The 10,350-nt window shown below is 40.8% G+C and overlaps 1 protein-coding gene across 3 annotated transcripts in view; it reads left to right on the top strand.

Moving 5' to 3' along the window:
- The window catches only part of Csgalnact1 (chondroitin sulfate N-acetylgalactosaminyltransferase 1), a 334,708-nt gene that overhangs the window by 71,266 nt on the left and 253,092 nt on the right, over positions 1-10,350 (top strand). The window contains exon 2 of one of the 3 annotated variants that reach the window (XM_021219074.2): positions 8,671-8,805. The exons of 1 other annotated variant lie outside the window; for it this stretch is intronic. The gene's annotated coding sequence lies outside the window, so the exon portion shown is untranslated. Of the gene's footprint in view, positions 1-8,651; positions 8,806-10,350 lie in introns of those variants that run through there. One more of the 3 variants, XM_029532247.1, reaches the window with a different exon arrangement.

The raw sequence follows: 10,350 nt of genomic DNA, 5'->3' as shown, positions 1-10,350 counted from the left end.
TATATATATATATATATATATATATATATATATATATATATATATTACTTTCTAGTAGGACGTTCTTTGAGAGAAACTTGCAAATTGAATTTTTAAAGCAAAACTTTTCATTGGCACAAAGTCTAAGACCTCAATTGTGCATGCATTTCCCAAGTTTTTCCACTTAATAGAAACAGTGTGTTTGTTTCTCTGATCGTTCAGAGACAAATGATGATTAAATGTTCTTCTGAAGAATTTGTCAAGAAATTGCTAGGGTGAATATTTAAAGTTTATGACTCCAATCATATCTATTTTACTCTAATAGAGCAAAAACTACAAGCAGGGTCACAGTATCCAGAGGCCCTGGAGATCGCAATGTATCCACAGTATCCAGAGGCCCTGGAGATCGCAATGTATCCACAGTATCCAGAGGCCCTGGAGATTGCAATGTATCCAGCCACAGTAACAATACTAGAGTAGTGTAGACAGCATTTGAAGCAATGTGTTTGTGTTTTCTACTTGTATTTGCTGCTTTCCTTAACACCGAGACAAAAACAAGAGAAGGAAATGGAAAACTATTTTTTCTCACTGTCTTCAGGAGATTTCATTTTGTCGCGGTGGGTCACGTGAGGTGGCCAGCCACTACTTGCGTTCTGGTGAACTAGGAAGCCTGCTGCTTCATCCAAAACCATGAGTGAGTATATACTTCAGGGGACTGCCCTTCATTACTTACCTCTGCCAACCAGGCTGAATGTCCCAAAGGTCCTACAGCTTCTCCAAATAGCACCGCCATCTATGGACTAAGTATTCAAGCACAGACAAGCCCATGAAAGAAAGCTTAGGCTTAAACCGTAGCACTAGTATGAGTTCTTATGAGTTCTACATGATTTTGTCTTAGGTGGGAATCTTTGTGCCCGGTTTAAGAGGTAGGTGTAAAGCTAACTAATTGGATGCAGAAAGGGAAAAAGATGTTACCATGCACCCTGTGTCTACTCTAACAACTGTTGTTGATCCCAAGTAACTCTATTCAAATCATCCCAGTGGTGGTAGAGCAGCAGCCCACCATGATGATCTCTGGGATATTCCCTATTACTTTCCTAGGGTAGTTACTAGATTAATAATAACAGGAGTTTTCAAGATCTGCATGTTCTTCCTGGAATGTTCTTTCCGTGACCAGCTTGTTTTTCCTTAGGGAGAGAGGTGTTTAAAGATCCACCTAAGCTTGATGTGACAAGAATGTCCACTGGAACTGGGTATGGCATACAGAACAGAGTGAACTATTTCTGTTCAACATATAGGCTTTGCAGGCATTTCCTCTGATGAGTCATAGACACACTTCCTTGGACAGTCATTCTAATGTACCTCCCTGGAGAACTGGATCTTGGGCAGGCAACACAAAGAGAAAAGATGACTAGACCTTACTTGCAGCAGCACCCTGTTACCTCTGAGACTGCTGATCTCCCTTGATCCTCTGGAGTGCTACCTCCTGGGATAAAGTGATGGTGATTTTTACTTATTTAAAATGATCCCAGGGCTGGCAAATGTTAGTATCATCCTTTAACCTCAAAGGGGTCCTGGCCACGATAGACTACTTTGTAGTTGTCTGTAGGTTACCAGTGTCTCCAGCTCTCTCTCTTGTCCTTTTTCTCTTGTCAGCCTTGTCAGCCTCCTGGGTGAGTGCAAAGCTAAGCACTGGTTTTCCCACTTTGCATTAACCAAGGATGATTGCCTGTAGGTAAGGAGTGAGCTGTGCTCTTGCCTTTGCTGTGTGGCATTCCTGCAAGGGTCTCCATCACTGTAGGTTTAAGGCCGGTGCTTCACCCAGAGTATATGTGTACATGATGACTTTGATGAATGATCATGGGGAGACATTATTACCAAGTATTATAAGTTCCCCAATTGCCTCAGTGCAGTCAGGTGAGTTGCTCTAGACCATCTGGCTATTAACCAGGAAATGCAGATCTTGAAAACTTGTGCTTGCTGCCTCTATAATGACCTTCCTCTCCTGTGTGTCAGAGTCAGCCTTATAGTGAGATACCCAGAAGCATCGCACCCACAAGATGTGGAGTCTCACAGCAGAGAAGGGTTGAAGAAGACCTGTGGTACTATGTGATTATTCAGAGCTGCTGGAGAACATGTGATTCCTTCTTCTTTAAACTTATGATTCCCCTGCCCAAGTTTCCAGAGTGCTAGGATATATTGATTGCAATGGCTAGAACTTGAATTCAAAGCTTGTGCTCTGAGATGTCATACTGAGTACATGTTATAGATGCAGAATTATTTAATAAAAGTAATAATAATAATAATAATAATAATAATAATGTGCTTATTAAAGTCTCCTTCAGTCTGTTCCTTCCAGTCAGGCGAGTTGTATACACATCTATAGTTAGAGTTGTAGACACATATAGGGACAGGGATGGAACCAGTGTTTGGAATCTGAAGCTTGGGCAAATTGGCTTCTCAAACAAACAAACAAACAAACAAACCCAGCAACACAAACAGGAGGGGCTGGCAAGCGTTAACATGAGTAAAAGCACTTGCCATGCAAACCTGATGCAAACCTGACGCCCTAAGTTTCATCTCCATCTCTAGAGCCACAATAGAGAAAACTCACTCTGGAAAGCTCCCCTCTGGCCTTCACGCGTGGGCCCATGACACACACCACACTAAAACTTAAAACGAAAGCACACAGGTATGAAAGCAGGTATTAAGCAGTGAGAAATCAAAACCATTTCAAGGGTCTAGAGACATCCTCATAGTTTGGAGACTCAGGGCCTTGCTTTCTTTCTTAGTTCTTTCTTCGGAAGTTGATCAGGAGAACTTACATAACGGGCTTTTGGACAAGAACCTGGTTCTCCTCTTTTCTCTCAAATTTACTCATCTGGGAGATCATAAAGATGGTGCCAAGTTCTTGAAGGAAAATTCTGTTGTGCTTAATATGCATTTTTGGTTACATGTAAAGATTTAATTTATAAAGCTCTGAAATCTGCGTAATGTTCAGTTATCTCCTCAGAAGCTTGGTGTGCCTCGGTGTTCTATTTTCGTTGGCTGCATTCAGCATTCTCCTTTTGTTTTCCTTGTCAAATTTTTTAATGTTCAACCTCATGTAGTTATTTTCATGTTTTTTTTTTTAATGGAAGGTATCATGTACATTTCCCCATAATCCTTTCTGACCGAATTTGCTTAGGTAAATGATCTATTTATACATGTATGTATGTATAGATGTCCACATGTACATATCATGGTGCTGACCTGCATGTGCTGGGACAGCTCTCTGCTACTGAGCGACATCTCTGGTCCGAGAAAGGCTTCTTTTGAAAGGAGTAGTGCTTTCTACTCTCACAAATACCTCACCAAACCTAGTACTTTTAATATTTGGTCAACCATGAGTCCTTTAAAAAACCTTTTCTTACATTTTGAAACCCATTTTTGGAGTGGTTTCTTTCTGAAAATAAAAATCTTGATACTCTAACAACTGGTCATTGTCAGTGGCCTTGGTCATTCCTGGGAAGGTTTCTTGTCATCAAGATTGTGCCTGAAGACAAGCAGGGTAAATCAAGGTGGGGATGCACAGGCTGAAGATATTATTATAAATTATTGAAAGCCAGATGAAGTGAGAGTCCTACAGCAGGCATTAGTCTGTAACTTGATCTGTCATTGATGCTGATGGCTACTTATCAGGGCCACTTCAGAAGACATGGTAGACTTGCTCTACCTGCATCTCACTGTATGAAGTTCATAGGCAAACTCATGCTCTATGGATTTCCTTGAGGTTTGAATGTTTTCCTGGTAGCCTTCTCCTGTGGACCGAGGAGCGAGGAGGGCTCTTGTATCCCGCTGCAGAGCAGTCTTGTGTTTATCCTTTCCAGTGCTTTTAGAAAAGGTTGCATAAGCCACATCTCCAATGTGGGCAGACAGGCATGTCCTAGGTTCAGCTGCCATGTGCAGGTTGTGTTGTGGCATGCCCTGGAACCACACAGAATAACTAAATCTGCATTTGTGACTTATCCAACACTTAGGCTGATCTTGGTTGAATATGGTCTTAATTTAACATGTATGACTTGTAGGTTCTCAACCACAGGTGTCTCAATGGCTACTTCTGTGGACTCTTGGACCAGAGCACCAAGGTAGGCATAGAAGGGTGACCCCATGTCTGAGATGGTGACAACAGTCTTCTTTTGGATTTCCTGTGTGGGTGTGGAGCACAGGGACATTTTCCCTAATGGGTATAATACTGCTGGGTACTGGTTGACAGCTTATTTCCAATTAAGAAGAGTCCTTGGGGAGGGGAGAAAGTTTGAGAACCTATTACCAAGCTTTCTGATTCTTTTCTTGGCATACTAGGAAGAGATAGGCCCACCCTTGACACTTGCTAGCCCTGGGGCCATTCGTATGTCATGTCTGTCTAACCATTTTTAAGTTACATCAAGCAATCTACAAGTCAGATTCTAGGTGTCTATCTTTATAAACACCTTCCTAATGACTTGGGAAGCCAGGTCCAGATTTAAATTCAGCAGCAGCCTTGAGTTGCTTTCCAAAATCTCCTCGTTTATATCTTAGAGAGAGGGTTATGTGTACATATCTATAACTGCAGGCCCTATGTTTATGTACAGCTGCCCACGAATGGCTTCCTTTCTCACGGTGATGATGTGGTTTGTGCTTTATGCTGCTGGGCTTGTATGGGAAACTCTGGCTGGAGGAGGTATCAATGGGACCTATGATGTGTGTTGCCTAGAGCATGGGCATAGCTTCTTGTTCAGCCTAAGATAGAGCAGTTCAAGTCTCTGTGTGAGTGAAGAGAGCAGATGGGAGGATAAAACTATGTCCAGGGATGTGAGATGCTAAATGTAGCGCGGTCCATTACCCTGATTGAGAATGTAGGATGTGCCAAACTGGTTTTAGAAGAAACCTTTTATTGACTCTGGGTTTTGGGTTGTATACACACAGATTTATCACTTGCCTCATGGGGACCCAGAGGCCACACCCTGTATTTTTCATTTGCCTCTATCCTCTGTATTTCTCCTGAGCCCTTCAGGCCTCCTGTAGTGTGGGTGATGTTGGTGGTAGAGTTCTGCTGTAATTAAAAAAAAGACTAGACAGTATCAAGGACAGGGACTTCCCTCTCTGTGCATCTCCTCTCTGTTTGCACATCTGTTCTTCTCTGCTTCCACCTTCTGCCTCAGTATTCCATCCCCCCCCCCCCGCACACTTTCATTTTCATTTTCTAGACTTAGCTTGACTGAAAGTTTCTTCAGATGCCCTGGTATGGGTACCGGGTATCTTTACAGGGATCCAGGGGATTCTTGCACTTGCTAATGTTCATTACTGCATTTAGATCCTTTAATGGTAGAAAGAATTTTGAGGGATCACATGCAAACTACCCCTAACAACACTCTCCTTGGAGGAGGTGACCGTCTAGCTTCAAAAACCTGATTTATGAGTGAGCATTGGAACAAAACCAGCTTATCATTGTGCTGTTATTTTCAGAATACGTTAGCATCTATGAAGGTACTTGGCATACTTAGGTTTGATAGACGCACTAAGTGTGCTTTGAATTGGTGAGGCCTCTTCCAGCTCCAAAGACCTGAGATTTCAGTTCACTTCTTTCGTTTTTAAATAGGTGAGGAAACAAAGGTTGGAAAATAAGGAAATTAAAGCAGAATCATCATGGGAACCAGTTTTCTAACCCCATCCTGCCTCTCTTCTATTTAGTACTAGGATCTAAGAGTGTCATTTGGGTGTCCCGAGGGGTTTGCATGAGCTCCTATACGTGGATCAGTAGCACAGAGAGGCAGAAGGGGGAGCTTGAAGCCTTGGACTGGCACAAAGGGATGCACAGGCCTGATGCTGGGCTTAGCTCTGTGTGAGGGTAAAGGGTGAAGGGGCAAAGGTGAAGTTGCTAAAATGTCACCAGAAATAGAGCTTCTTGAATTTAAATGTGGCTTGTGGGTCATTTGATGACTCCTGTCATTCTTATCAGTATATTAAAATGAGATTTATCTTCATATTGAATGAAATTGCTACATTTTTATAGCTTTGCAGCACACACACACACACACACACACACACACACACACACACACACACACACCACATACATAAAAGAGAAATAAAAGCATCCTTTCCACTGAGCTTTATGGAATTAATTTTTCATGGCACCAATTGCATAACATCTATGTGGGTTTTCCTCCTCTTTAAGTAGGGATAATGAGAAGGACTATTTAAGCCTTTCCTCAGGATCACATGATGATAGAAATGGATGGCTCCCAGCTCTACACTGACCCTTAATAAATATCACTAAATGCAGTGACTTCTATCATTGTCAAAACTGTTATTATAACCTGGGCTTCTTGCTCACTGCCAAGAGTCTCTTTCTGTTTCCTCACAGCCTTCCTTGTCCTCTCTGAAACCTCCTCAGTCATTTGAATGTATTGGCTGCTCCTCCAGGGGAATGTGTGTCGTGTTCTAAAGAGCTTTCATTCATAAGTCAAGAAGTATATAATTTTTTCTTTTTTCAGTGTTTAAAGATATTTTGATTTGTTAGAGTATAAGACACAGCTGTGATAACTTTCTGTTGTCACAGAATCCTAACATGAGGTTTTTTTTTAATTGTAATATATCTTTTTGTAGCATTTGTCTTGGATCCTCGGTCTCTAAGCTGAAGTGGAAGGGTCTTTCTTGACCTCACTTATTCTTTCTCTTCAGTGCCTTCTTGGCATCAACTTCCATAACCAGTAACTGCGCAGCCATGAGAATAAAATGAGATCAAGCTTTATACAGTTACTACCCTTCTTAAACATTTGCTGAGACATAGCCAGAGACGGATAGATGCTCTTGCAGAGGACCTTGATTCATTTCCCAGAACCCACATGAGAACTTATAACCATCCACAACTCTAACTCCAGGAGATTAAATGACTTCTAGCTTTTCTGGGCATTAAGCACTCATGTGGTTCAAATACATATGTGTAGGTAAAGCACACACATACACATATACACACATGTACTTATATCACACACATATACACACATGTACATATATACATATATATGTAAATGGAGCAAACATTTACTGAATAAAATGCTTTCTTAGTTTGAATATCCTGTTTATCTGTAGCTTCAGCATTCCCTAGAAAGGAATCCTACCTAAGTTCCATCAGTCAGCAAGACCACATTGCTGAAGACAATTACAAAACTCAGTGAACACTGATATGTGAAGCTGGTGCCTACATAGGGCCTTTACCCCTATGCTTTAGTATCTTTGGTACAGGAAGGTGTTCTGCATGCTACCAAAAGAGTAATGTATACACCCACCTAGCCACAAACCCTTGTTCAAGAACTCTGTTTTGCCTGAAAGATATGCTAGGCCAATGGTGGCACAAAGCTTGTGGAAGTATCCAACCTACATCTGTTTTGACTTAAGGCCAATCAGTTTGGGCCAAAGGTATTCAAACCACCACAGGTGTGCACAGCTCCTTCCTTTATACTCAATCTGGACTCCAGCCTATTGAATGGTACCACCCATATTTATGGTGGGTCTTCCCACATCATTAAATCCAATTTCTTCATAGGCATGCCTAGAGGATTATCTCCTAGATATTCATGATCTTACCAAGTTGACAATCAATTTTAACTATTGCACACCGCCTTTTCCATCTAAGTCATGGGCCCTGACATCCCTCCATTGTTCAGGACATGTTCAGGAGTTATCCATGGCTTTCTCATTTGCTTATATTTCATTTTCAATACATTAGTAAATCTCGATTGTGTTTTCAAAATATATATCTAAAATGTGTACTTGGCATCTTACTTATCTTAGTTATCAAATTTTCCACATTTTTGCATTTCTCTCATTACTCACTTGACTCTGGTCACTAATCTCTAGCCATTCTTTGGCTCTTCTATTGTGTTCCTGCTGGTCTTTGTCCTTGCCTTTCCTCCGTTTCTAAGGATGTTCCACCAGTTGTCTGTAGGGCTATCTTTCTTTTACCTATCTTCTAATCCCTGCTCAAACATCTCCACAGAAACCCTACCTCTCCCTTACTCTCTCTTTCTTCTCTTACTTATAAAGTATATTAATAGCATTCATCAAATTTGCATTGTTTACATCGTCTACTTCCTGTTCTTAACTCTTTTATAATAAGCTGCTTGAGTTTACTCCTTCAGTGCTATACTGTGGCTTCCTAGAAAAGTGCCTAGCCAGGATAGACAGTGCATACTTGGCGAATGAATTAACTGAAAGACAAATGATATATTCTTAACTAAGAGGATGATGATATGGTTATTTCTAATCTTTTCCAAAACATTATATTAGAGGAAGGATAAAGAGATGAATCACTAGTGGCCTTAGAGTGAATATCATAGGTCTGCTTTTATAATACCCAATGTTAGCACCATAGTAGAAGCTGGTGAATTAAGTTCTGACTCTTATGTACTTAAATGTGGTTGTTTGAGTCCCAGCAGACCATTACCAAGTATAGATGTGAAAACTAAAGGTATGAACACCCAATTTTCACTCTTGTAGCTAATAGTACATCTTGAAGTTTGAGGAAGGTGGGGCAAAGCAGTATTGAAGCTGGTACGGACCACATTGTACATAGCAATGATGGTAATCACTGTCATTTACTCATGTTCCTACCTGTCTCCAGCTTCCAGGGATCCTTCTTGCTGATATCTGTTTTATTGTGAATAGGTTCCTTGACCATGCATGGCAGATTGGAGAGCTGCCATGTGGATCTACAGTACTCAATGTGAGAAGCTTTAAACAATCATTTCTGTGGCTGGAATCTTCAAATGATCTACTTTATTCCCTCTGGGGCATAACCAGGTTGGTTGTGAAGATGTTGTCATCATTATTTTTCTCATTGTTATGATAAAATATCCGATGATTTAAAGAAGAAAACATTTATGTTGACTCAGTTTGAGCATACAGTCCATCAGGGCAGGGAGTGATGGCAGCAAGACAGATTGTATCTATAACTGGAAACAATGAGAAACGAATCCTGGTGCTTAGCACACTTTCTCTTTTTTATTCTAGCTCATAGAATGGTGCATCTCATACTTATGATGGGTCTTTCCACTTTAGTTAATGTAATCTAGACACTACCTCTTAGACACATTCAAGAGTTTGTTTCCATGGTGATTCTAATCCTACCCAGTTGGCAATCAGTATTAGTCATCCAAGATTGAGTAGATACACAGCAAAAAGACTTAAACTAAGATACCCAGAGTGGACTTTCAAACCCACATTGCCTTGTAGCTGCGTTCCTTTGGAGTGAGTGAGCTGACCAACTGAATTATCCATAGAAACGGTCCTAATTCTCTCAGGGTCTGCATCCTCCCACGTGAAATGATAAGATGATACTTGCTTCCTCCTTTTCCCGAGGCTGCATTGGAGGGGAAGAATATTTCAGATAACTTTTACTACTAATTAACACTGGACTGGAGGTTTTTGATGAAGCATGAAAGATAGTACTCACAGCTTAGTATTTCCTATTGCCACAACAGAGAAACTATTATTATTCAGTAGCATGTCGCCATAATGAACCATCTCAAATGATAAATGGTCACTGTATTCTGTTCACATTTTTCTTTTTCTTTTCGGAGTTCAGCCTTTTCTTGTTTGCCAAGCTTTGTACAAGTCTTATTTAGTCCTTTTTCTTCTTTTTGTGGCAGTTTAACATGTTTCTTTTAAAAACAAGAGCAGAGGTGTAACCATGCTATGACTAGAATTTAAGATAAGTAGTTTATAAACTATTAAGATCTATTTCTTGCTTAAATTTCAAAACCAAAATATTATGTAGCTGTCACATCCACATGACTAGAAAGAGAGACAACAATGAAAGTGTCTTCTGCATTGCCTCTGCAGGCTGGCGACCGTTTACTCAGTTGTTAATAGTATTCTTTAGCTGTCCAGATTGCACGGTGGTTTCCAGTATCTTAAAGGCATTCGGCGATGCATTGGCACCTTGCAAGGAAGGTGCTAAATATGTCTGAGATATGACTCACTCCTGTTTGCAGAAGGAAGCTTCAGTGGGAGGAAAACATTTCCAGGCATCCCTAAAGCTAGATGGAAGGCAGAATTCTTCATGAATACTCTGCAATTTTTTGTTATTTATTAATCTAGTGGGCAGTTATTGCTTGTTCCTCTTGGTACCAGTTTCTATGCTATATAGGCACTTAAGGAAGACCTCTGTACTATAAAGAGTATTTCTGCTTTTGTATAGAAGTTGATGGTAGAATAATGGGGAAGCCAGAACATTTCTGTGAGGCTGATGAAAGATTGTCAAGTGTGGGTGGTTGAAAAGCTTAACAAGAGAGAGGGGGAGAGGAGGGAGGAGAGGGAGAGGGAGAGGGAGAGGGAGAGGGAGAG

This window comes from Mus pahari, chromosome 19 (genome assembly GCF_900095145.1).
Source record: "Mus pahari chromosome 19, PAHARI_EIJ_v1.1, whole genome shotgun sequence".
In the NCBI taxonomy this organism is placed as follows: Eukaryota; Metazoa; Chordata; class Mammalia; order Rodentia; family Muridae; genus Mus; species Mus pahari.
The sequence above is the reverse complement of the archived record's forward strand: the minus strand, read 5'-3'. Positions and strand labels throughout refer to the sequence as shown.